Here is a 24,464-nt window from a genome sequence, read left to right as displayed (position 1 = left end):
AATGAGCGGGCTGAGTGAGTTGGAACCTTAGAGATGGTCTTATTGGCCGAAGGAAAATCCATTCAAATTTCGACAGAAATATTAAAGGATCCCAAGGCAGTTATTGACACGTTAGTAAAGAACATCAACGATTTTGCACGGTGTTCAGAGGATATAAAGGGGGTTTCATCGAAAGTAATGATGCACTCTTTTAACATCAACCGCAAAGCCACTCCGATCATCCAGAAAAAGCCTAATCATAGGGAAGAGAGACAGAAAATGATTCAAACAAAGACATTTTTTTTAAAGAATTAAGATTATATCAAGGAAGTCTACTATCCCAAATAGGTGGGTAAGGTCCTACTAATAAAGAAGGCTAATGTCAAGTGGAGCCTGTGCGTAGATTTCACATCTTAACAAAGCTTGCCCTAAAGATTATTATCCACCCCATGTATATATATGTTCATCGATTCCACAATAGGACATGTTCTTTATTCCTTAGTAGATGTAACAGTAAGATATCATCATATACCCATGGATCTAGATTACATTATCAAGACAAGTTTTACTATCCACAATGTACGTACTGCTACAATGTCATGCCCCCGGCCTAAAAAAACACTAGTTAGATGTTAAATCGAGATTCGATTTATGAATCAAAATCCATATTTTGTGAATCGTGACCCGTGAATCGAATTGTAAGATTCAGTTTAAATTCATAATATTTTAAAAAAATAAAATATTTACCATGTTGAACTCAAAATATTATCAAATATTAGTCTAGAAATGTAATTTTAATATCAAAAAAGAAATCATATCAACCAAGTACTTACAATTCAAATCTAATGCAAATGTAATCCTAATAAAATTAATTCACAAATCGGACTTTGTTTAATAACTTAGTGAAAATGGAGAGTTTGAGCTTCTAACTCTTTTTTTGCCTTGTTGTCAACTTGATAATGCTGGAATGAAACTAGTTTGAGTTGATAACCTGCTAAATAACAATTCAACTAGAGGATAGTGAATTTAGTAGTTAGTTTGTTGAAGTTTTTGATGAACATTGATGAAGATCCGACTCGAAATAGAGTTGAATCGAATCGAATCGAATCATATGATTGGAATCACGAATCATAAGTTTCTGTTATAATTTAGATTCACCCTATAGATTCGGTTCGAAATAGACTTCAATCGAATCGAGAGGGTATTTGTTTTAGCTTTTCGGATGAGCGTTTAGTGTTTCACTATAAACCTCATGAAATATAGCGTTTCGTTAGGTTTATATAAGCACATCGTTTACTATTTTCTTTGGAAACTGCAGCGTTTTGGAGCTTTTCATAAGCAGTTGTTTGTAGTTATTTGTTGTTGACAAAATTATCCTTCTTATTTCCACAAAATATGTTTTTTCTTTAACATTATTTATATTTCTACAAAATAATTACAGAAAGAACAAGGTTTTATTGCGTTTAATAAATTTATTTTTTATTTTTTATATAGATTATTTTTATTAATTTCTGTAACACATTTTTTATTTTATAATAGTATAAGGTGCAAAAATAGCTCTAACATTTATAGCTAGGACAATTTACCATTCTTAACGTCTAAAATGGTGCAATTATACCCTTAATGTTGGCAGATAAGAGCAATTTTATTCCTAATTGGGTCAATTTGATAAATAATTCATCAAATTGTCTTATTAATCATGAATATTGTCATCTACATTTCACATGTGCATCATTTTATCTGTTGTGCAGAATTAATGAAAGATAAAATAATAAACAATCGAAAAACACAGATTTATGTGGTTCACCAACGTTGTGTTGGCTAGTCCACGGGCAGAAGGAGAATAGTATTATTAGGAGGCGAAAATCAGATTACAATGATTAGGTTTACATAATGGGGTATTTATAATACCCAATCTAACCTAATCCCACTAGGAACCCATGATCCCAATCCAACTAGGAACCCATGATCCTAATCTAACTAGGAATCCGAAACTCAATACTACTCCGAATAGAAAACCCATGATTCAAGGCATTACGACAAATCTCCACCTTGACTTGAATCCTCCTGAAAGCATAACAGATGCACCCATGATAGTGCCAGATGAACAGACTTCTCCCCCTCCCTTAGAGTCGCTGATGGGCGTAGGATCTAGGTAGAGCTTTCTAATGAAGATTTAATGTGTATTGCGGTGAATGTGCTATGTCTATGGATGTGGTCTTTATAAATTGCTCTTAACTCTACTAGACGTTACGACTACGTAGGGGCAAGTGTACCCCGTCGTTATCAAGTAATAATCCGGTTAAGACCGGGTATCGAATCCACGGGATTTATAACTACAAGTATTAGACGACTCGGTTTCGTATGTTATTTAAGCGGTAATTACTTTGGGATTAAGTAAGACACAACTACGCACTATTCCTCACTATTGGCGACACAGATTTATGTAGCTAAAACTCTATGAAGTGGGGTGGATATGATAAGTTATAACAATGATAAATAATGACTCTAAATGTATACGGATAATAGTTTACTCTTGCAAAGATGACCAAGTGTAGTAGAACCGACCCGTGAAGCACTTAGACTACGTGATTCCTAGTCAAGGCGTGTCTAATGCGGGGGAATTAGAAACTAGGGCCCGTAAGTTCCGTGGCTTGTCAATTCCTATGGTTTCCGGTTTGTCACTTCCGGTAAGGCAACACCTATATAACTCCCTAAAGATAGCCTGAATGACGGCGGTAATCGCGTTCTCCTACACAAGAATCAATTATCAATATCAAAACAAGCAATAAACATTAACACATAAAAGGAAATAGAGATTATAAATCATAAATTATAAATATGGAAGGTGATTAGATGAAATACAACCAAGCCTAGTACATAGAAAGAGTACAAGCTAATTAGCAAGTAAAAAGGGAGAATCCGCCCTTGGAACTAGCTAACCGGACTCAAAGCCGTCTCCTAGGTCGTGGAGGTGGAACTCTCGAGCTTGGTGACGAATGGTGGAACGGAGCGTCAATGGAACACCGGAACAACGAACAAGCTCTCGAGGGGGAGAGTTTAACTTACAAAATCGAATCTAAATTACAAGGAAAGAAAAGAGTATAGTGTAGCTCTCTAGTATGTAATTGGTGTCAAATAAAGTTCAAGAGCTTCTTATTTATAGACATCAAGCAAGGGCAGGTTTGTAATTTCATAAAGCACAAATATGGAGCAACATTATTTGGTGCAGAAATCCCATGGTACGCCCCGCGTAAATGCCCATTCCGTCAGAAATCTTCTGCATGTGGACCAATTCGTTGTCTTGTTGACTCAAGTACGCCCTGCGTAAAGGATTGTATGCCCCGCGTGTTTGAGTCTCTGGAGTTTTATTGCCTGAATTGGTGCTTTTACGTCGTGCGTAGCTGAAGTACGCCCCGCGTAAAAGAGTCTCTGATCTTTTTATGTTGAAGAACTGCCTTTTACGCCCCGCGTATATAGTGGTACGCCCCGCGTAAGTATAGTTGACTCTGGGAGACAATGCAGTCTGACTTTCAGGATTAGGCCAATTATTGCCGACATGTGTCATACGCCCCGCGTATGCTGAGTCAGTTCCACATGGTGCCTGCGGATAAGGCAATTATTTCTGGCACTATGTTTTGCGCCCCGCGTACAGGATAATACGCCCCGCGTATTGAGTGGATTTTTTTTGCTCCTTTCTCATACCTGAAATACAAAACTTGAGAGCCGAGTTAGCTTGACGTTTTTATTTCCTAAACTAATCAAAAACGAGGAAAATAAACTGAAAGTACGAGATTTATTTTTATTTCTTTATTTATCAAAAACACTTTATTTTTGTAATTAAACTTATTTATTTTACCCGAAATCATCCCGTAAATCACGCTAAAAGATAGGGGTAAAATACCCCTATCAAACCTCATCGGACTTTAAAGTTTTACTTGTCCTCAAGTAAAAGAAATCGAAAGACAAGGGATTGAGAAAATTAAGAAACAAACCACAGGTTAGTTTTGCCAAGTGCGTGATTTCAAAGTTATGGTTTTGTGCAAAGGTTTCGGTAAGTATCTACGCAAACAATTGAGTACGAAACTTGTTTGAAACCTCCATGATCAAGATTTAATAGGCAATATTAACGGGGGTTGATTATCTTTTGAGAACCCGATAGTATCTCACTAAGGGATTTCGCTCTTACGCTCAATTTTAGGTGGGTCGGTGTTTTAGCGCTCTTCTTTGCACTTACTCGAGATCATGTTGAATTTGCATTTTCATCCGGGTTTTTCTTCCTAAAATATGGTTAGGCAATATTAAAAATGAACCCGGAGGGGGGTTGTAATGTGGGTGGCTTCTTTAGTGGTTAGTGTAAAGGAACTCGAGTTCAAAAATACCGTTTGTGATTGCACCGTATCATTGTTCATTTCAGCCTTAGCGAATTTTACAAAATATACTTCAAAATTGCTCGGGTGGAGCTTGAGAATGCCTTTTTATTTTTATTGTATCCTTTGTTTTCATAGAGGCACAAAACAATATTTTGAGAGTTTATGGTGTTCATTTGCTAAGGCCGTGACTTATTTTGGGTAATTCGGATGCAACTTGATTGTGTCGGTATTTGAACAAGAGGAAAAAGGGTTAAATGTTAAAAGGGTATTAACAAAAAAGTGGGTTAGTAGGCTCGAAGGGGTTTCCTAATGTTTAATGAAAACGAGAAAAATAACTTAAGAAAAATTAGCCTAAGTGGGTTCGGTTTATCATCTATTGCCTTTTTACCAAAAATAAGTGTACTTAACCCGATATTAGATGCAAATTCTATGAGTCGAGTGAAGTCAAATCTCTCGAAAAATTGTGAAAGAATTAGAGTTCTCGTACGAACTCTTTTAGGCTCAAATATACCTCACAAAGATTCGGGTTCAAATTGTGTACTATCAAGTTTTCGCTAAATTCTCAACTATCCCGTTTTTATTGCCTTTTCAAAGTTCATTATGGAGATAACATTTGGGTTAAGACTCAATGCTTTAGTTTAGTACTAATCCTAGGTTTTGCACAAATTCTCTAACTTTAAGATCAAGACTAAAATTTCTTCATCGAATCATTCCTTTATGTTCCGACACTTTTATTTTTGATGACAAATAACGGAACTTTAATTAATTTCGGAAGGAGGGATAGCATGTTGGAAAAAATTAGAAGAGTCAATAAATTAGTTTAATTATTTTGTTGTTTATTTTATTTTTATTTATTTTTGTTTTTGTTAGTGCAAAACAAATGATGAGTGCGGGGTTGCACGGCCCTCCGCGTTATTAAAATGACGTCTATTCCAAGGACGTCGCAAAAGAAAAGAAAACAAAAACAAAAAGAAAGATAGAATTTAAATTGAAAGATAGAGGGGTATCTACCCTATCCCTCCTCACACTTAAAAACGCAATAAGTTCCAACATTGGGAAATAAATTTGAAGCACAAAGTGTAAAGAAAAAGAGTAAGGTAGAGAAGACTCCCTCAAACATCTTCCGATGGTGGTGGATATGACATGTTCCGCTCCCGATAGTAATGACTTGTGGAGTGTTCGAGGCATCAACTCTCGAACTCGGTTGGCATTTATTTAAAATATAAAATTTAAAACTTAAATTGGATTGAAAGATTATTAATGTAAATATATATATATATATATAAATATTTATTATTTTTATTTTTATTTTTATTTTTTTATTATATAAAAAAAATGAGAGAAGAAAGAAAAAATAAAAACAAAATTTCAACTCGTTGCGGCCGGCGGGCGTCGCACAGCGGCGGTGCCCAGCGATGCGCGCGCCCCGCGTCCCGCAGCTCCTAGAGCTGCGGCAGCGCTGGCGCACGGAGCGTGCTGCCGCGCGCGCCCCGCGTGCCGCAGCGGCCAGCAGCATTTTTTTTTTAAATTTTATAAAATCAACATAAATATATGATATATAAAAATAAAATAAAATAATTTTTTCATTTTTTCCATTTTTGTTTTATTTTTGCCAACGTCAATACTTACAATTCTCTTCCAACTCGTCCCACCGAAACGATAAAATTACACGAACACTTTATTCGAGCTTGGGTTGCCTCCCAAGAAGCGCTACATTATAGTCGGTGAGCTCGACTTAGCATTTCATCCTAGGTGTATGCTTCCACTCGCGTTAGGAATGCAAATTCTTGAATAAACAATCCGTACCTACAAAACGGATTGTTAGTTTCAAAAAAATTTAACAAAAACCAAAAACTATATTTACAGAAATTATTGAAGAGTTTCGTTTGCTCCCTCTTTGACTCTTTTGGTAGTTCAAAAAGAGTGAAATATTCCGAGTTAGAATAACCCGCAAACTCTTCTAGCTTTGGATACTTTTCCATGGGTTCACACGCAACCAGCACATCGATTAGGATTTCCGGTTCCTCGCAACTGAGGCGGCCTTCGGAATTTGGGGCGCTCTCTTGAGAAGGCTCAATTAACTCGAGCACCACATTTTGATCACCCGAATTCGCGTCTTTAATTGATTCGTCCGCGGTTGAATCGATACGAGACTTCAATCTAGCGATTTGATTTCCCAAATCCCTACAAAATACCTCAGTGTTAGATAATCTCATATGAATATCTTTAAGCATAGAGATTACCACATCGAGTTGCGAGGGTGATTGTTGGTGCGAACATCCGTCATCCTTGTGGTCATCCCACAGATGACGACTATAAGGCATCATACCATGAAAAAGATCATTAATAACAACAAAATAAATTATTCACAAAAAGAGAAAAAGAAGTCGATTTAAACAATTTGTACAAAAGGAATGCTTAAACTAACAATAAAACGTTTTTGTCTAATATTGTAAGAAATTATAAATCCCCGGCAACGGCGCCAAAAACTTGATGGGCGTAGGATCTAGGTAGAGCTTTCTAATGACGATTTAATGTGTATTGCGGTGAATGTGCTATGTCTATGGATGTGGTCTTTATAAATTGCTCTTAACTCTACTAGACGTTACGACTACGTAGGGGCAAGTGTACCCCGTCGTTATCAAGTAATAATCCGGTTAAGACCGGATATCGAATCCACGGGATTTATAACTACAAGTATTAGACGACTCGGTTTCGTATGTTATTTAAGCGGTAATTACTTTGGGATTAAGTAAGACACAACTACACACTATTCCTCACTATTGGCGACACAGATTTATGTAGCTAAAACTCTATGAAGTGGGGTGAATATGATAAGTTATAACAATGATAAATAATGACTCTAAATGTATACGGATAATAGTTTACTCTTGCAAAGACGACCAAGTGTAGTAGAACCGACCCGTGAAGCACTTAGACTACGTGATTCCTAGTCAAGGCGTGTCTAATGTGGGGGAATTAGAAACTAGGGCCCGTAAGTTCCGTGGCTTGTCAATTCCTACGGTTTCCGATTTGTCACTTTCGGTAAGGCAACACCTATATAACTCCCTAAAGATAGCCTGAATGGCGGCGGTAATCGCGTTCTCCTACACAAGAATCAATTATCAATATCAAAACAAGCAATAAACATTAACACATAAAGGGAAATAGATATTATAAATCATAAATTATAAATATGGAAGGTGATTAGATGAAATACAACCAAGCCTAGTACATAGGAAGAGTACAAGCTAATTAGCAAGTAAAAAGGGAGAATCCGCCCTTGGAACTAGCTAACCGGACTCAAAGCCGTCTCCTAGGTCGTGGAGGTGGAACTCTCGAGCTTGGTGACGAATGGTGGAACGGAGCGTCAATGGAACACCGGAACAACGAACAAGCTCTCGAGGGGGAGAGTTTAACTTACAAAATCGAATCTAAATTACAAGGAAAGAAAAGAGTATAGTGTAGCTCTCTGGTATGTAATTGGTGTCAAATGAAGTTCAAGAGCTTCTTATTTATAGACATCAAGCAAGGGCAGGTTTGTAATTTCACAAAGCACAAGTATGGAGCACCATTATTTAGTGCAGAAATCCCATGATACGCCCCGCGTAAATTGGTCTACGCCCCGCGTAAATGCCCATTCCGTCAGAAATCTTCTGCATGTGGACCAATTCGTTGTCTTGTTGACTCAAGTACGCCCTGCGTAAAGGATTGTACGTCCCGTGTGTTTGAGTCTCTGGAGTTTTATTGCCTGAATTGGTGCTTTTACACCGTGCATAGCTGAAGTACGCCCTGCGTAAAAGAGTCTCTGATCTTTTTATGTTGAAGAACTGCCTTTTACGCCCCGCGTATATAGTGGTACGCCCCGCGTAAGTATAGTTGACTCTGGGAGACAATGCAGTCTGACTTTCAGGATTAGACCAATTATTACCGACATGTGTCATACGCCCCGCGTAGTGTGTCATACGCCCCACGTATGCTGAGTCAGTTCCACATGGTGCCTGCGGATAAGGCAATTATTTCTGGCACTCTGTTTTGCGCCCCGCTTACAGGATAATACGCCCCGCGTATTGAGTGGATTTTTTTTGCTCCTTTCTCGTACCTGAAATACAAAACTTGAGAGCCGAGTTAGCTTGACGTTTTTATTTCCTAAACTAATAAAAAACGAGGAAAATAAACTGAAAGTACGAGATTTATTTTTATTTCTTTATTTATCAAAAACACTTTATTTTTGTAATTAAACTTATTTATTTTACCCGAAATCATCCCGTAAATCACGCTAAAAGATAGGGGTAAAATAACCCTATCAGTCGCCCCCACAGGGCAACTAATAATCTCTGACGTTTATCAAGTCCAAACAGTGTTGAAACTTGCTATGTGGAACATGCTTGGTAAACATGTCAGCCGGATTGTCAGCAGTGCCTACCTTCTTCACCTTGACCCTCTTCTCACTTCTCAGAAAATGATACCTCACATCTATATGCTTGGTCCTCTCATGATGAACATGATCCTTGGCTAAACAGATTACACTCAAGCTGTCACAATACACTGTAGCTTGATCATGATGTAGACCAAGATCACTAACTAGTCCTTTAAGCCAAATCCCCTCCTTAGCAGCTTCATTCAGTGCCATATGATGGAAAATAAGCTAACGTATGGCAGCGAAAATATAAAAAATTTAACCTTTTTCCATTAACCCAAGATCCGTTAATCGTTATTTCATATAAAGAGGGATAGAAGGAAATACCTTTTGAAGTTCTATCTACCGTTGCAATCGAAGTGCCCATAACTCTTACTCCGAGTTCCCGAGCACAAGACAAAAACACAATCCAAAATCAAGTTAGATATCAACCGTGTAAAAGCAATCAAGAATAGATTACCTCTAATCAATCAACACAAGATTAAGGAATAAGAGAAAGAGATGAAAATCAATTGAATCGGGAGGAAGCGGTGAATGATCTCGTCCTCAACTATGGGGGTCGAAATTCTCTCTCTACGGCAGACTAGGGTTGGCTGAAATTTACATATAGAGGGGGTATATATACTCTCTTGTATCTAAACCCTAGTTAGATAGAATTAGGTTACTGAATAAGAATTTAATTCGGAATATAATTCTTATTTATTATCTATAATTATATCTAAATATAAAGATAATAATAATAACCTTTTAGGATAATAATAGGAGCAATTTAATCTCATTAAACCTCCTAACTTATTTATCCTTTAATTAATTTAATTCACAATCATAATCTAATTAGGATTGCTTAAAATCAAATTAATTTCTTTATGCATTTAATACATAAAAATCGCCCCCCTCTATTTACTGGGCCTTGGTGGACTCAGTTGGGCTTCCATCAATTAATTAACATCTGTTTCTCTTTTGGGCTCCAAGTCTTATGTGTGACCCATTAGGTTCTTATTGCTTCTAGCCGTATGCAACTATTAAATTAATTTTCTCAGAATTATATTTAATCTTTGCATAACGGAATGAGTACGCGAAATGTGATTAGCAAATCCGAAACATTCCCACAGAGCTATAAGAAGATAGGTTGATTCTGTCGTTGACCTTTTCGTATTAGTTACAGTATAATTCGATCCTTTATCAACTACATCCTTGAACTGAATCTTATGACTATTGATAATGTCAAGTCACATATAGCGAGACGTTCGTTTTACTTGTACAGGCCGAGTTAACTCCAATTAGATAGGTTAAGTGAAATCTGTATTTCAAGTCTTAAGCTATCACCTTGCAAGGATTTAGAGTCAAGTCTTCCACAAGCGATCCTTGGACGTATCTCTCATTTATCGGGAGTGACAAATGCTCAATCCAAAGTATAACTTTCCTGCAATTACTTCCTGTGATACCCAACGTCTACCGTTCACACCCCAGAGTCATCTCTGTTATGGATCGTGTTACAACAGGATCAAAGCATCACATTCCATAATTCAGAATCACTAATTAACATTCCTTTGAGTCCGAGGATTACTTATACCTATTAATACCAATGAGATGAACATGTGACAAGGATGAATCTACCCATCCTGTTATCTCAAGTCAGGTCCCCAATCCTAATGAACTCCCTTTCATTGGATCCACGTAATTGTCCAGATATCTGCATATCTGAAGCTTGTGAGATCAGCTTTCTGTCTCGACAGAAGACATTGTTACATGCAAGTCTCAGCAGTGATATGTCAATCCTAAACATATTACTTGACTTGGGGTGATTTTAAGTTTGTTAGTTTATTATAAAGTTTCTTCTCACTTCATGCTTGTATGAACACTTTATAATCACTTTAAACAAACTTAGGGATTTCCTTTTATTAGACTTTATTTAGTTCTTAAAAGAGGTTGCCTTTATATAGTTATGAAACCATATCTCATTAAAACAAATGATATAAAGAACACTTCATTTACATTAAGTTTATATCCTAGTCCAATTGTCTATAGGACACTAAACCCCAACATCATATACTCTGCTTCCGTTGTAGACAAAGTCGCTGTAGGCTGCAAAGTAGCTTTCCAACTGACAATTGAACCGCCAAGAGTGAAAACATAACCAGTCATAGATCTTCTACTGTCAACATCTCCATCATAATCAGAGTCTGAAAAACCTGTCACCAAACACTCTATATCTAGACCTGGCAATTATCGTGTTCGAGTCGTGTTCGTGTCGTGTCATTTCGGGTTCGTGTCACAAAAGAGTAAACCCAAACCCAACCCAAAAACTTTCGTGTCAAAGTCGTGTTAACCTGTTCGGGTTAGTGTCGATTTTGTATCGTGTTTTCGGGTTACATGTAATTTTGTTATGCATATATATTAATAATAACTCTTAAAAATATAAAAAGATATGGTACTGTTTTTAAACGTTTTATATCATTTTTAGATTAGTATGTTAACAATAATTATCGAAAAGTTCGATAATATCATGTTAGAGGGTCATGTAATGTGTTTATAACAATTTAGGAAATTCAAATCAATATTTGCAATTAATAATTATAATTTTATTATCTTTATTAATAAAGTGACATAAAAACACGAGAGAATATAACAATAATTTTCAATATCCGTGTCAGTTTCGTGTTTTCGGGTTGACACGAAAATGACACAAAAATTAACGTGTCATTTCGTGTCGTGTCAACTTTCGTGTCGTGTCATAAAACCCTAAACACTAACACTAAAAAAGCATGTCGTGTTCGTGTCGTGTCATCGGGTCGTGTGTCACTTTGCCGGGTCTATCTATATCACCTCCATAAATGAGACCAACGTCAGATGTACCTTTTAGGTACCGAAAGATCCTCTTCACAGCTTGCCAATGCTCCTTGCCAGGTTCACCCATAAACCTGCTAACAACACTAACAGACTCTGCAAGATCAGGTCTAGTGCATACCATTGTATACATCAAGCTTCCTACTGCACTAGCATAGGGAACTCGAGACATGTACTCCTTCTCTTCAGCAGACTTAGGTGCAAAAGCAATAGACAGATGTGCACTTGCAGCACTAGGAGTATCTATGGGCTTTGCGGTAGACATGCCAAATCTTGATAAGATCTTCTGAATATAGCCCTTTTATGATAGAAAAAGTTTCCTTTTGCTTCTGTCCCTGTAAATCTCTATTCCCAGAATTTTCTGCTCTGCACCCAAATCCTTCATCTCAAACTCTGCGCTGAGAAGACCCTTCAACTTCTAAATGTTGTGCTTCTTCCTTGCAGCTATCAACATGGCATCTATATACTGATGTGCAACTATGGCTAGAAACACTCTAATAGAGGTGTGTCTGACTACTGGTGAGAATATCTCATTATAATCCACTCCATCTCTTTGATTGAAACCTCTAGCAACAACTCTAGCCTTATACTTGACTCCCTCTGCAGGTGATATTCCTTCCTTCATCTTGAGAACCCACTTGCAAGTAATAATCTTTCGCCCTAGAGGTGGTATGACTAAATCCCATGTTTGATTCTTATGAAGGGACTCCATCTCATCTCCCATAGCAGCAAGCCATTTCTCAGAATCGATGCCTGAAACAGCTTCTTGGTAAGTTGATGGTTCACGAGTGTTCACCTCTTCAGCAACCTGTAGTGCATAGCCCACCATGTCCTCATACCTCTTAGGTGGCCTAACTCCAACCCTCCTTGGTCGATCTTGAGCTAAACTACGATGTCTAGCTTCAGATGGTTGAGAAATTGATGGTGTAGACTTTGGTAGCTCTATTTCTGCTTCTAACTCTTGTTCCTTCAAGCCACTCTCACTCCGTATGACCTGAAACTCCACCTGTTTATCAATGCTATCAGTTTCTGTTGCAGTTGTAGGCTTCATAATGGGTTTAAGCACAGATTTTTCGTCAAAGACTACATTTCTGCTCAAAATGACCATTTTCTTTGATGGAGACTAGATCCTGAAGCCTTTAACTCCATCTTCATAGCCTACGAACACTCCTTTCTTGGCTCTTGGCTCTAGCTTACCCTCATTAACATGATAGTAAACTGTGCACCCAAAAGCTTTCAAATTTGAGTAATCAGCAACCTTTCCTGACCACATTTCTGTAGGCGTCTTGAGTTGTATGCCGGTGTGTGATCCGCGATTAATCAGATAATATGCTGTGTTCACCACTTCAGCCCAGAATCTTCTTTCTAACCCAGCGTTAGAGAGCATGCACCTCACTCTCTCCAGTAATGTCTGGTTCATTCGTTCAGCTACACCATTCTGTTACGGTGTATTCCTGACTGTGTGATGCCGAGCAATCCCTTTATCCTTACAGAACTGATCAAACTCAGACGAACATAATTCCAGACCATTATCAGTTCGCATCCTCTTTATCTTCTTTCCTGTTTGGTTTTCCACCAATGCTTTCCACTGCTTGAAATTCTTGAAAGCTTCACTTTTATGCTTCATCATGATGACCCAAGTCATCCTTGAATAATCATCAATCAGAGACATAAAATATCTGTGACCTCACAAAGACTCAACTCGAGATGGACCCCAAAAATTAGAGTGGATGTAATCAAGTGTGTTTTTTGTTATATGAATAACTTTGGGAAACTTGCTGCGATGTAGTTTCCCAAAGACACAATGTTCATAAAGCTCCAGACTTTTGACCTTATGACCATAAAGAAGATCATCCTTTGATAGAATCTGCATCCCTCTTTCGCCCATATGACCAAGTCTCATATGCCATATCTTTGTCATATCCTCCTAGTCAATCTCTGACGATGCAGCATTAGCTGAACCTGTAACAGTGGAACCTTCCAGGAAATACAAAGTACCATGCTTCATACCTTTCAAAATCACATCAGAACCTTTATAAACATGTAGAACTCCATCTTTTCCTGACCAGTTGAGACCCCTGCTGTCTAACAGACTCAGAGATATCAGATTCTTCGTCATCAACGGAATATGCCTGACTTCGTTTAACATGCAGAACTTACCATCATGTGTCCTCAACTTGATCGAGCCTATTCCAACTGCTTTGCAGACATGACTATTAGCCATTGAAATGCTACCTCCATCTACCTGATTATAAGTTCAAAACCACTCTCTCATTGGACAAATATGATAAGATGCTCCTGAATCAAGAACCCACACATCAGAGTGATGAGTGTGTCCATCAGCAACTAGAGCAATATCGTTTTCAGAGCTGCTGTCGCCATCTGCTACAGCAGCAGAACCTGGTTGATTTTCTGATTTCTTCTTCTTCTTTGGACAATCAGTTTTCCAATGTCCTTTCTCCTTACAGTAATTACAGGTGTCGCCTGGCTTGGGACCCTTTGAGAACGACTTTTTAGACTTCTTCTTTCCACCGTTTCCCTTTCCCTTACTGCCGATGGCAAACAGTCCAAAGGCCTGATTATCTGCACCTGTATTGCTCGCCTTATGGCGCAACTCTCTGCTATGAAGAGATGACCTAACTTCTTCCAGAGTCATAGAATCTTTACCAATAAGAAATGATTGAACAAAATTCTCATATGAAAGCGGTAAAGACACCAACAAAATCAAAGCAGCATCTTCATCTTCAATTTTCACATCAATATTACGTAATTCTAGTAATAATGTGTTCAACTGATCTAAATGATCCCTGAGTTGCGTACCTTCCTGCATTCGCATGCCAAACAGACATTGTTTCAGAAGAAGTTTGTTCGTTAGAGATTTCGTCATGTATAAGCTCTCTAACTTCATCCACAGATCGGCAGCAGTCTCTTCGTTTGAGACCTCAGTGATGACGTCATCTGCGAGGCACAACATAATTGTTGAACGTGCCTTTTCTTCTAGAATCGTCATCTCAACAGTGACTTCTCCCGTTGCCTTCTTCAACGACGTCCACAGACCTTGTTGTTTTAACAAAGCCCGCATCTTGATCTGCCATAGACTGAAACTATTTCTCCCAGTAAACTTTTCGATTTTCACGTTCATCGCAGACATCTTTCTCTCTAGAAAACAAAACCCCGATCGGAAACCGAAAGCTCTGATACCAGTTTGTTGTGCGGAATTAATGAAAGATAAAATAATAAACAATCAAAAAACACAGATTTGCGTGGTTCACCAACGTTGTGTTGGCTAGTCCACGGGCAGAAGGAGAATAGTATTATTAGGAGGCGAAAATCAGATTACAATGATTAGGTTTACATAATGGGGTATTTATAATACCCAATCTAACCTAATCCCACTAGGAACCCATGATCCTAATCCCACTAGGAACCCATGATCCCAATCCCACTAGGAACCCATGATTCCAATCCAACTAGGAATCCGAAACCCAATACTACTCCGAATAGGAAACCCATGATTCACGACATTATCATAATTAGTAACATATCACAAACATTAAAAAAAAATTGTTGATTAATTTTAAACATGTCCATATTAAACATTTTAAATCCAAACATCAACAGTTCAATATAACTTTATCAAACACTAATAATTAAAAAGTTAATAATAAACAGCTAACAGCTTACTGTAATTGCAAACAGCTAACAGTAACTGTAACAGCTACTAGCTAACAGCTGAACCAAACAGACTCTAAGTTAACGGTTGAACCAAACATATTCTTAATAAATATAATATATAATTCAATCATGATTACATTAATTAATTACTAGGTGCCTTCTATCTGAGGTGGCATACATGTTGTCTATCCGTGCGTTTCATGTCATTCGGAGGACCCTCAATTCACATTTGGACACGTGTATTGTAACCCCACACAATAATTAAAATAGTTGGTCCTCTTATAATATACATGGGTTCATGTTACACGTGTCAAAATATGTATGGAAGGTCCTCCATTTGACATGGAAAACCGGATGCTTCTAATAATTTACCGTGTTTCATGGCAAAGATAGTTATAGATGGATTGACATCAATCTAATTTTTTTTCTTGATGTGTCTTTTCATGGTAATGTATTTTTGAATTAGTCTTTATTTAGAACTAGTCTTACTGACCATGACTTGTACGTTTCCTTATTTTACACATGATTTTTTTTTTATTATTATTGAACAGTATTTCAGTTATTATTGTAATGTTCTAGCAATTGGTCATGGAGATAAACCAAGACATATTCCAATACAACGACAAATAACAAGTCTTTTACTTATAAAACTTCACTATATTAAATTTTAGGAAATTAAATTAATTGTTAATTTGTAATTTATTATGCATTTATTTACATGTAGCAATTAAGTTTTATTTGGACAGAGAATATCGTACATAAATTATCATAATATTTTAAATCTTGATGTACAGTACATGGTAATTAACGGTGAATATATAAATCCATATTTAGGAAGTGTTTGTTCAGGTTGACTCCAAACCATATAAAATATTGTGTTTGGTTAGATTTATACGATAACAACTTTTAGTTTCTTTTTTTTACAGAACAATAGTGATTTGGAACTTTTAATTAATAGTCGTTTGTATTTATTTGATATTGACAAAATTATCTTTCTTGTTCTTATAAAAGACATTTATTTTTTAACGTTATTCATATGTGTATAATATTATTGCCGAAATAACAAGGTTTTACTTCCTTCAATAAATCAATATTTTTAATTTTTATTTAGAGTACTTTTATTAATTTGTGTATTCTAATTTTTATAATTTATTTGTTGACTAATTTAAAACAGGTCATATCAGACATTTTACATACTAATAACAACATCTAATCATAATTTTACGAAACACTAATAACTAATCAACTAATAATAAACAACTAACACCAACCGCAAATAACTAATGGCAATAGCAATACTTACTAGCTAACCGCTAAACCAAATGGGCCTTAATACATCAAGGATTCCTATACTTACAATTCGCTTTAAAAAAAATAGGTTTAATAGATATCCAGCCCCCTAAACTTGTAACTTTTTTTCACCTGGCCCCCTCAACTTATGAGACAACCTCTCAACCCCCTTAACTCTCCAAAAACATCACATATAACCCCTTAAACTTGCAATTTTTTTCACCTGACCCCCTCAACTTAGGGGACAACCTCTCAACCCCTTCAACTCTCTAAAAACATCACATATAGCCCCTTAACGCCTACGTGGTTCTGACATGGAATAAGTTGGGATTGCACTTTAGAAAGCGCGTGAAAGTTGGCTTTAGAAACTTAAACGGTAAAAAAATCCCCTTTCTTCTTAAATCCCTAACGTTCTTCTCCTCAGAAATCATTCCTTCCTCTTTTCCGATTCCTTCGATTCACCTCTTTTCTGTCTCCGATCGGTCTCCGATTCAAGTTCAACAATAAGTATTCATCTCCTTCATCTCCTTTATTCCTCCTCTACCTTCTTTTTATTCTTCTTCTAGTTTGCCTCTTTCTTCTTCTGAGATAATTCCTTTTTTTTTGTCAATTAGGTTAGGGGTTGTGTTGTTCTTGAAACCGATTTCATGGTGGGTACTCATGAATCATGTTTTTGTGGTGAATATGTTGTACTTAAGGTTTCGTGGAAACCTGCAAATCAAGGAAGAAGACTCTACGGATGCCCAAATTATGGGTAATTTACTGGATTTACATGGAAAATTTAAGAAAAAATTGACACATGGCATTGGTGTGGTAAACAGTCAAGCGCGTTTTCTACACGGGTCAATATTTTGACCGGATATAGGGGTGTAAGGGGCTGTATGTGATGTTTTTAGAGAGTTGAAGGGGTTGAGAGGTTGTCCCCTAAGTTGAGGGGGTCAGATGAAAAAAAGTTGCAAGTTTAAGGGGTTGTATGTGATGTTTTTGGAGAGTTAAGGGGGTTGAGAGGTTGTCCGTTAAGTTGAGGGGGCCAGGTGAAAAAAAATTATAAGTTTAAGGGGCTAGGTATATATTAAGCCAAAAAAATATCTTTGTTAATCTTTTAAATTTGCTTAACATATTTCCAGTGGCAGATCCATCATGCACTGAAAGGCGATCCTTATCGTGATTATTGGTGTTAAATTGATATTGTTTAGTATTTTTACACAAAAATTTAAAGCCTCCTTCACATTTGCCTAGAATTTTTGGCATTTTTCGACGATCATTGGTGTTCAAGTCCTCCCTAAACCCATGTTGATTTGTCCCTGCATGTTTCATTAGTCTAATCTATGTGGTAGAACAAGAAAAAAAAGTGAACAATTTAAAGGATAAAGTAAAAAAAAAAAAAACTCTTATGCTATCACGTTTTTTCAAACATATATATGTGGATTTTTTTTTTTTTTTTTTTTTTTTTTTTTGCAAACGATGACCGAAGTTTTCGTTTTGCTAAACGATGATCTTTTTGTTTGACACTATAAAAATGATTGTTAACAATCTCAAAATGGAAAATTCCAAGAATTAAAGTTGTTTAGTACTACATTTATTCTGCATCCAATTTTTTTTTTCCAAAATCATTATTTTCAGAGTTTTCTCTCTCTAAACATTTAAGTTTTCTTTCCTCACCAAACAACACCTAAATGACATTAAAATTAAAAAGTTGAAGAATTTGCTTAGAATATCATCCAATCTTTAAATGTTTCAATTTTGAGGTTGTCAATAATAATTTTAATTTTGAAATCCTTGTTTTTTTTGCAAATTGAAAAACCTCCATTATTTCTTTTGTCGTAAACGAAAAACCTCCGTCTTTATTTGGACAAAAAAATTCCACAAATACTTATTCAATAAAATGTGAAATTTATGGATTTTTTAAGGGTCAAATACATAAATATCATAATTAAGTACAAAATTACAACTAAGTCATATCACTAAACTTTATTCTTAATATATCATTATTTTCTATATATTATGATTTTACACTATGATTTAAAAAATCTAGATTCCAATTCATAAATCATAAACCTTAGAAAATATATTCTAGATTTCTAATTTATAAATTCTAATCCTTAAAATATATTAAATGTACTGATTTTATTAGTTTGACATAATCCAAAATTATAACTGGACGTAGTTGTAAATAGTTTTTAAAAGGTGAATTTCGTAATTTTCCCTTTTTTAAAAAACTTTACCTAATTTAAAACACATTCAGTTTTTTTGTTTTTTTTTTTTTGTTTACTTTGCCATGCTATTTTTGTGGACTTTACCCTTATTACTCAGGTTAACAATATTGTAGATAAGTTTAAAAGCTAAAAAGACATTTTCCAAATTTACAAGTATTAAGCTTTTCTCTTTCTTTCCATGAAAATCAGATGCTATGAACAACTTTACTCAAATTTGCAGTGAAAGAATACAAGAATAATCTCAACCTAATAATCTAAATCGAAAGCAACTCTCAAAGCTCCTCACGTTCCTCCAAGATTGGATCCAAAACGGGAGTCCAGTGCCCAAATTTTTCCAACCGGCAACCGGAGATACCATTATCCTTTTCCAAAAGTTCACTTTCACTCCCCGTCTCTACTCCAATCTCCACAGCCGGCAAAACCTTAGCCCCTCTCAGTCTCTTCCGCGAAAACTTCACACTAACAGACTGTATAATTCTCATCTGAGACTCAGAAACTTTATGATTAACACTAGTTAAAGGAACAAGCAGGTAAATCTTAGAAGGCAAAAGGTCATCTTGAGCTCGCAAGGCAATTAGACGTCCAGTCCGAAGAATATCGTGCAAAGGAGAGAGGACAAAACCAGGATGTTCAAGCATGAGTTCTGCAGATTTAAGAGGTAGTTTAATTCTGGTGAAATTGCCTTTAAAATCCATCAGTTTTGCTGTTTTAGGTTTGGATAAGGAGATGTGGAAGCATGAGGAAGTATGGTTGCCCATTTTTTGATGTTGAATGAGTTAAAAGTGATTAAGGAGTTGTTTATGGAATTAGGGAAGATGTATTATATATATATATATAAAAGAAGAGAGTGAAGAAGGAGTAGAGAGTGGGATAAAGAAGGGGTCAAGAGTCAAAAGTTAAAACAAGAGGATATTATTAGTAAGAAAAATGTGGAAGATGAGATGAATGAGACGACAACGCGCATTTCCATTTTCTAATGTGTTGACGATGTTCTAATTCCAATTATTGGCTTATGCTTTTCATTGTCATTGAAGGCATAAGCTAGTTTGCTTTCGCATTTACTTTTTTTTTTATAAGGGTGAGGAGATGTAGCGGTTAAGACTTGGCAATTATCGTGTTCGTGTTATATTATTTTCAGTTTCGTGTTAAAAAGAGTAAATCCAAAAATTTACGTGTTACAATCGTGTTACCCTGTTCGAATTAGTATTGATTTCATGTCATGTTTTCAGATTACATGTAATTTTGTTATGCATATAACTTAAAAATATAAGAATATATATTATTTTTAAATATTTTATGTCACTTTTAAGAATAGTATGTTGACATTAACCGTTGAAAAGTCCGCTAGTATCATGCTAGAAGGTTATGTAATGTGTTTATAACGATTTAGAAAGTTCGAATCATATTTACAAGTAGTACTTATATATAAAAAACAAGTAATAATTATAATTTTATTATCTTTAAATATTCGTGTCGTTTTCGAGTTAGCATATCAACCTTAACTCAATCCAAAAATTTGCATGTCAGTTTCGTGTCAACCCAAAAATAACATATTACCTCTAAGCTAAACTCAAACACTAAAATGGTATGTCGATTTCGTATCGTGTAATTTGATCGTGTTTACTTTTGCCACCTCTAGACAGGATTGTAAATGAGCCAAGTCGCTCATAAACGGCTCGATAAAAGCTCGATCGTATTCAACTCGATTTGTGTACAAGCCGAGCTTGAGCACGAAAGCTCGCAAGCAGGCTCGATTATAGGTTAATGAACAAGTTCATGAGCAAACTCGGTTATAATGTTATGAACATGCTCGTAATTAAGTTTGGTTTGATTATTTTTTAATAATAATATTTCTATATAGAGAGAAATGTAAAACAACGTAGTTTTGTGTAAACATTATTTTTGTAGATTTCAAAACTATGTAGTTTTGTGTTAAAGAAATTTCAAATCAATATAATTAATGAGTGTTTGCGAGCAAAGTTCATAAACTGAATTAAATGAGCTGCTCACGAGCAAAGCTCGTGAACATACTCGTTAACAAGCTTGTGAACAGTTCACGAACAAAATGTTGACTTCGATCTTGTCAATTTTCTGACGAGCCGAGTCTGACAGGCCAAAGCTCGGCTCAATTACAGTCCTAAAAACAGGGTTGCAAAAGACTTAGGAAAGTATTATACTCTTTTTAAAAGGGGTCAACATTTAAATCACTTTTTCGTATATTTTTCAGTTGATTAACTTAAAATTTTATTTTGATTTATTTTTCTATGCAAACTACCAGAAAGTTAGGAAAATATTTTGTTGCACAATATTTTTCGACAAACAAACGGACACATGTTTCCAATTCAAATATCAAACATTTAAGAGGTTCTCTTATGACAGAATTAGGGCTTAATACATCTCTTATGATGAAATTAAGGCTTAAGACATCTCTTCTCCTACTCTTGCTCTCAGCACTTGGTCCAAAATTTCAATTAGAAACGACTGTAAAGGGTAAAATTGTCTTTATGGATCCCATATTTAAGTGAAAAAACTTTGTCAAATTACGCTACATCAACATTTTTAATAGTTAGCATGTTAAACTGTTGTAGCAGGTCATAAGCACCACATTACATAGTCATTCCTAAGTTCGAGTATTTATGTGTAAAAATGAAGTCTATAAACACGAAAAAGCTTATTAGTTTTTCGCTTATTAGAATATATAGGTATTATTTCTATTTATGTTTTCTTCATCATTGTCCAATCCACTTACAATTAAACCAATGTAGGATTAAGGGGTAATTGTAGTTTACTTTATGATTTGATGCGTTAGAACCGAGTGCACTACAAAAATGTGTTATGTGTATGTATCTAGTCACGAGGATATATTCAAAAGATTCATAACAAACAACGATTAGAGACAATTGTATCTTGTTTTATCAAATAATAAAATCCAGTAAAGATCGGATATCGAATCCAAGTGTGTTGTTTTTAAGCAAGTATTGTCTTGTTAAGATTTTATTAATGTTTAGGCGATTAAATAAGTGAACTTTTAGAATTACTTCTACTCATCGTCCTGTTCCTGTGTGACAGATTTTTAGCATGCTTTTTTCCCATTCGCAAGTATAAATTGAGGTGTGGTAAGATTGATTCAATGGAATGTGTTCTAATGTCTTAACTTAGTTTCATGCAAGTAATTATAATAATCTTAGTCTAATCTCGTCAACCCCTTCTGGTGTTAATCGCCCTTTTTTCCCCACTAGGGAATGGTCGAAAACTATGGTCAGAAACTAAAGATCCGTAAGTTCTTAGAGGATTGTCAATCCTACGATTTTTGGAGGCTTTATCCCTGGTAAGGTACGCTAACATAAACTTGGATAATTGTAAGGCGATTTAGACATAATTACACAAAGAGAAAGCAGCATGATAATCAAAGCAAAAAACAAAAGAATGAACAATTATTGAAATCAAAATATGGAAATATGTTGATGGAAACAAACACCCGAAGGTTAAACAATAGTACAATCTAGATTCAACCATATGCTATAAGTCTTAGCAGAAAGAAATAGAATTATACACTTAGAGCACTTGCTAACTCGGTACTAATGTTCCATCGATATGAACGCGGGGGAACACTTCGCTTGTTAGAGAATGGATTGGCGAAGTTCTTCAATGGAATGATAGATCGATGAAGTAACAACTAGCTCAGAGTGATACCAAGGAATACAAAATCTGAAAATTTGAATATTTAAAAATGAATTCGAAGTGAGTTTATATAGAAAAATAAGCCTTAGTGATATAATAATAATTAAATTACACTTTAAAAAAAGTTGGAAAATTTTGAAAATATGAAAATTTTCATCATATTGACACGACATGTTCTCTTGTTCATCCGCAATGTTGAGGTTCACTAGGCGCTGACATGACGTGTTCGCAAAGCTGGCACGCCATGTTGAGATCGTAGGGGTGAAGGCGGAAGACACTAGTCCTTGCCACAACGTGTTGGGCATTTTAACACATCGTGTTGAGGCTTTTGCACAAAACCCTGCCTACCTGCTGGCTTGAGATAGTGTGTTGGAAAAGCTGACACGTCGTGTTGACTAATTAAGCTCACGAGTTTGGATAGATTTTGGCAATTCTTCTCAACAATTTCCCTCAACAAAAAATCCGTAAAATCAAGCTCAAGTCTCTTCCATCTTGAATTAGCATCAAAGGTGGATTAAAACCATCTTTCAACCATAAATCAAATTTAATTTCAAAACAAAATTCTTATAAACTAAAATCCTAACAAATTTAATTAATTAAAATTTGAAATTTAAAACAACTAAAGTATTTAATTATTTCAACTTAAGAAAGAAAATTAAAAGACATAAATGTTGAATAGGGAAATAAAAAAATCCTACTTCAAAACCTGAATAAAATGGACAACTAAAACTTAAACTAAAAATGATTCAAACCTAAAAGCTAGAAAATCAATACAAAATGTAAAATAAGGACAAAGCATGCATTTTACTCAAATTACTAAGAAAAATAGTTTAAAGTCAAAATATCCTAAAAATCGAACTAAATAATAATAAGGATTTTACATCCCGATTAACCTTCTCACACTTAAAATTTTACTTACCCTCAAATAAACCAAACCAACCCGAAAAATTGACTAACTGAACTAGCAAACCTCCCATTTCACCAAGTGACCAGCCCCAGCTAAGCATTTGTACAAACAAATATTCGAGAAGCAAATAAGTAAACAAAGCTCAAAAAGCCTCAATCCAATTATAAGAATTCACATTTTAACTAAGGAAGTCTTGATTAACCGAACAAACTCAAAGAGAATAAAGTTACTAAACACCTCACATATTATTGTTCACTCATTCACACAAATTTAAAATGACTTGGTATTTATTCTCATCTTTACACTAATTAGAAGTCAATATGAGTTTACATGTTCATTTAAAAACAATCTTGAAATTGGGTTGTAACCAAGCTAATGTTAAAGGGTATGGAAATGGTCAATTTAGGTACAAGTTCTAACAACTAAACAAAAATATAGTCAATGGAATTTGAGAACTATTTTTCTAGCAAGCAAAAAAGAACTTGAAATCCTCTAATTTTTTATAAGAAATGTTTTATTTGGAACAAGATCATACATTTGACCTTTATTGAATTTTATTAGAGGACAATAAAAAGTATTGTTCTTCAAAATATACAAAAAGTTCAACTTCCTAGCAAACTTTTGAAAGTTAAGAATGTGATGCCAAATCAAATTTTAATCCTAGAACAAAGATATAAAAGTTATTTAAGAAGTTGGGGTTTACATGCTAAGGTTGGTTATAACAAAGAAAAATAGGTTTTCTAGAGAAAAGAATATGCTAGGTAGGTGAATCTACAAGCATTTCCAGAGACCCTTAGTTCATTCTCTAAAAGTAATATAAATAATTGACTCTTAGTGATTTGACATATGATCTCCAACAATAGTTTTCACATGCACTTCTTATTTATCGTTTTATTTACCAATAGTGAGAGGATGGAAGCACTAAGTGTGGAGATAGACTCTCTATTAATAGAGATGATGGAGAGACTTTTAGTTATTTGAGGAGCCATTAAGAGACTGTTGGAGCTGATTTTTAATTTTCACTCCTCAAATTTTAACTTAAAAGCCAAGCTAAGAGGTTGTTGGAGACGCTCTAA

The sequence above is a fragment of the Euphorbia lathyris genome, chromosome 2 (assembly GCF_963576675.1).
Source record: "Euphorbia lathyris chromosome 2, ddEupLath1.1, whole genome shotgun sequence".
Lineage (NCBI taxonomy): Eukaryota > Viridiplantae > Streptophyta > Magnoliopsida > Malpighiales > Euphorbiaceae > Euphorbia > Euphorbia lathyris.
The sequence above is the reverse complement of the archived record's forward strand: the minus strand, read 5'-3'. Positions refer to the sequence as shown.